Here is a 4,883-nt window from a genome sequence, read left to right as displayed (position 1 = left end):
GTGAGTCATCGCGTGTCTTTTCAGAGAGCCCCTTTGAGAACATGAATAGTTGCACTCGAAACAAGAAAAAGGTTTTTCTCCACTGTGAGTCAGCATGTGGCTCTTCAGATTGCCCTTAAGAGAAAACGAATAGTTGCACTCAGAACATGAAAAAGGTTTTTCTCCACTGTGAGTCTGCATGTGGCTCTTCAGATGGCCCTTAAGAGAACATGAATAGTTGCACTCAGAACATGAAAAAGGTTTTTCTCCACTGTGAGTCAGCATGTGGCTCTTCAGATGGCCACTTCTAGAACAAGAATAATTGCACTCAGAACATGTAAAAGCTTTTTCTCCACTGTGTGTCAGCATGTGGCTCTTCAGATAACTCCTTTGATAACATGAATAATTGCACTCAGAACAAAGAAAAGGTTTTTCTCCACTGTGAGTCAGCATGTGTCTCTTCAGATTGCCCTTATCAGAACATGAATAGCTGCACTCGGAACACGAAAAAGGTTTTTCTCCACTGTGAGTCATCGCGTGTCTTTTCAGAGAGCCCCTTTGAGAACATGAATAGTTGCACTTGAAACAAGAAAAAGGTTTTTCTCCACTGTGAGTCAGCATGTGGCTCTTCAGATTGCCCTTAAGAGAAAACGAATAGTTGCACTCAGAACATGAAAAAGGTTTTTCTCCACTGTGAGTCTGCATGTGGCTCTTCAGATGGCCCTTAAGAGAACATGAATAGTTGCACTCAGAACATGAAAAAGGTTTTTCTCCACTGTGAGTCAGCATGTGGCTCTTCAGATGGCCACTTCTAGAACAAGAATAATTGCACTCGGAACATGAAAAAGGTTTTTCTCCACCGTGAGTCAGCATGTGTCTCGTCAGTTTGCTCTTTCGAGAATATAAATTGTTGCACACCGAACATGACAAATGTTTTTTTCCAACATGGATGCGTAAGTGCCTTTTGAAATTCGACTTATGAGAATTGGAATAGGTACAATGAGGACAAAATATTTTTTTCTCCAGAGGATGCGTCTTCTGATCTGTAGAAAAAAGAAAGTAATACGATAATAAAAGCATAATACGACTTAATATCTACACTTGGCGTAAGAAAGCACAGTAATTGATAACAACGATGGCAGAATTGTTAAAATTAGGAAAAAAAAGTGTTTTTACCGGACTGGACAATTCTTTCAAAGCGTTCTAAGCATTCCTTTTTTACATCCGGCAGGTCTATGTCAACTTCCATACAAGAGAATCCCCCATCATTATCTTCTCGGCGTCCGAGTTCCTCCTTGACGGTAATAGTCTCCACATTAATGCAAGCTATAAAACAACATGAACGTACATTGATCATCGATTTTAAACTCATTTAAAAAAACCTTAAACAAAAACAATAAAATAAATCATTGATTAACCCTGCAGAAGTGAGAAATAAGTGAAGAGAGTTCAAGGCAATTTTAAGAAAATTAATAAGAACGACCCCGAATGTCCGCTTCAGAAGGAATAAGCATTTGCTCTTGAGCACTTTCAGTATGGAGTTGTTGTTTTAATTCAATGGAATGATGTTTTCTTCCATCAATATGTATTTTTAACGAATGAGGATGAGGTGGAAACTTGAGGAATCGAGCACTTATTGTAAGCATTGGCGGCTTCCGTGATCGTAGGGTATGGTCACATCAAACAAATCACAAATAAACACCTCAAAACAATACATATTTTTCTAAACATAAGAAATATATATAAAATAAAACAATTGAAAACAATATACTTGGCACTTTGCCACTCATTTATAAAATATGGAATAAATGCTTGGGGAAGAGCAACAAACTCGGCCATCGATTCATTATAAATCGCACAGAAACCGATCTGAAAGGTAATATTAAAAAAACATAGACTGACTGATACAGACCGAATATTCAACAGTTGTGACATACTAGATATACGCCAATTATACGTTAAAACACTACTAAACTACATTTTTGACCAAAAAAACAAATTTCAACATGCACAAAATATCACTAACAGAACAGTTAGACAAGCGTACACAGAAAACATAAAAACTCCGATGGTAAATACAAGTTTTGGACAAATACACTATCAATACCATGCTATAAAAGCTTTCAACAGTCTAACACTTGAAAATAAAATCGAGGAAAACAAAAATAAATTGAGACACAAAATTACAAAATGGATTTAAGAACAAAAAAGACAATATTACCAAAATTTCATAACATAAAATAATAAAAACTAAACGTAACACACAAAACTTTGGCTGTTTCCGGCAGAGATAAAAAAAAACTGGTAAAAACTAAAATAACTGCCACTTAAGAGGACAGCGTTAACACACATATAATTTTCTGTCGCCATGGCAATCCAAAATGGACTTGTATTTTTATTTTTTTATCAAAGAAACAAACATTCCCGGGTTACGAAAAATCTGAGAACATTTGAAAATCTCGAACTACCACCACAGTAAGTGGAAAAAGTTGCTTATGTTGTGATGGAAGACTTATCCAGTCGAGGAATTGAACACACTACGCCTGGGTGGGACCCAAGCGCGATGTCAACTCAGCCACCGACCGGTCTAATACAATTTATTTAACATAATCAATGCAACTCACTGGCTGTCTGAGTACTTTCCGCATATCGCAAACATTCTTTCTTTACATCTGGGAGGTCGAAATCCATATAAGTGTAGGGCATTTCACCTCCGCCTTCTTCCTGGGGCCCTGGTTCCGTTTTGATGGAAACAGTTTCTGGATTTACTAGATCCATGGCACCGCTGTTGCAGGGTTTGGTAATTGGTAAACGCACAAACAAATTTATATACCTGAAACAAACATAGTTGTAACGTAATCCTATGAGCACACGAAAGCATTAAAATTATCGATTAGATCAACAGACAAGAAGTGTCAACTTCAAGGTCAAGATAGTCTCTATATGTAGGTATCCCTTATTTCAAATATCAGTTTCATATAAGATATCATTGTTTTGACAGAATATTCCAAGCAAACAAAATTTAATAATATTAAATACAATACAATAAGTTGAAGTAAAACAGAGATCCCGGGTCCTAGCACAAAAGCATTAATTCATAAAGATTGACAACTCGACCTTCTATAGAATTGGTTTGGTCAAGATTTTAACCTTAGATCTGGCAAATTTTAAGACAATCTGGCATCGGTGACGGCCCACCACACCATCGACAAAGAATAGAAGAAATTTAAAAAAAGGCGCGCCTATAGACAATATAATTCTGCTTCGCAACCTACCGAAAATTCAATTCATTAGCCTAAAACATAGGTGAAATGTCACCCAAGACCACAAAGTCCCATCTGACAAAGCGCTGTCATAACCATAACTGTTCAGCAAAACACAATCGGAAATGAAATTGTAGGATTACGCGTGACTATAATATCTACGTTGTCAACATCGCACGTAGTGCACATCTCTCCTAACCTTTACCTTACTGTGCTAAAAAAATCAACGCGTTCCGGTGCTGTGTAGTCAATACACATCTCAAAATTAGCGATTTAATTTCGGAAAAATATTAATATTCACAGTTTTTTTATTTAATATTTGAAAACAATATTTTTTTACATAGATAAGTATACAGGATATAAACAAGATATAAAACAATAGAAATTAAAGTAGCCTTTCCTCACCATAAAGAGACATTGCTCTTGTGTTTGGTGAGGGAATTCTAGTTCAATTATATATACGTTAGTATTAATGTAAATAAATTATTAAGAAACAACACAAGATTTAAACAATATTACTTCTAGATGTAAGTAGTGAACGTATTTTGGACTTAAAATAGTTTAAGGTAATTTTTTAATTTAAGGTGAAATTCCTGAATATTTTCGATATTAATATATATTTATAATTAATCATTTATGTTTATTATCCACTGGAGTGACAACGCGACATAAATAATTTTGCCTCGATTGCTCGAGATATCCAGACGATCATTTTTTTTAATTTTTCGCCAACATTTAAAAAAACATAACTTAGATTTTTTACATGGAGTCATACAAACTTGTTATGGTGCTATATAGCCAATGAGTTAACCTGTATTTTGCCGTTTGTTTCATTTTTGTAGGATTTATAGAAAAAATATAAAAAATCGTTAACTTTATAGTCGCGCGAATCCTGCGTGTTTGTTACTTTGAAACTGCCGTGATAGCTACTTTTTCGAGTCTTTTTCTTTTGCCTTTTTTTAACGAATTGAATAGTATAATACATATAGTCTATTTCACAATGTCAAAATCGAAGCGAAGCTTTTTATATAATTGAGATCTAATACTGGATATTTATGACCATGTTTTTATATTGGATAGTAAAACAAGAAACAGGGTTTTAAATAAGATATATATAATAGCAGTACATATTACTAATCTTTCAGAAAATACTTTGTAAATTGCTTAAATTCCGTGTTATTTTGACATTTTTCCTCCAGAATACGTGATTTGACAGCGTTTAAGCTCAGTACACACCGGGTGAATTAACCTAGCAAAGTTTATGATGATGGTTATGAAACCTTTCATGTCAAACTTGTAGGAGCTTAGAACGGTAATTAAAATCTTTATATTATTGTAGAAAGCAATCACTTTGTGGTTTGATATGTTTAATAAAATAAAATAAAATACTTTTAGTTTTAAAACCACAAGTAGTAATTTGTACCCTGAAGATGCATGAGTAAAGCGAAACCGGTCGGTTCTAAAAATTATTAAAAACTCGTGGTTTTAAAGCAAAAAGTATTTTATTAAAATCTTATGATTTTTATACCAAAAAGTTGGGTTTTGTAAAAAAATAGTTGGGAGGGAAATAAATTATAGAACAAAAAAATTATTTATTTATTACTTGCAATAAAAATAAGTAAATTTTATATTGGTTTTATA

The 4,883-nt window shown here is 34.0% G+C and overlaps 1 long non-coding RNA gene across 1 annotated transcript; it reads right to left on the bottom strand.

Moving 5' to 3' along the window:
* Window positions 1–481: 481 nt before the first annotated feature.
* LOC149414487 (uncharacterized) lies at window positions 482–3,174 on the bottom strand. Its single transcript, XR_016304133.1, has 3 exons — window positions 2,604–3,174; window positions 1,156–1,305; window positions 482–1,022 (listed from the first exon to the last, which is right to left on the bottom strand). It is a non-coding gene; the product is annotated as an uncharacterized LOC149414487 (long non-coding RNA).
* Between the last annotated feature and the right edge of the window lie 1,709 nt (window positions 3,175–4,883).

Source organism: Hesperophylax consimilis, chromosome 20 (genome assembly GCF_061612785.1).
Source record: "Hesperophylax consimilis isolate HC1 chromosome 20, BYU_Hcon_1.0, whole genome shotgun sequence".
Classification (NCBI taxonomy): Eukaryota; Metazoa; Arthropoda; class Insecta; order Trichoptera; family Limnephilidae; genus Hesperophylax; species Hesperophylax consimilis.
This window is presented reverse-complemented; position numbering and strand designations above follow the sequence as displayed.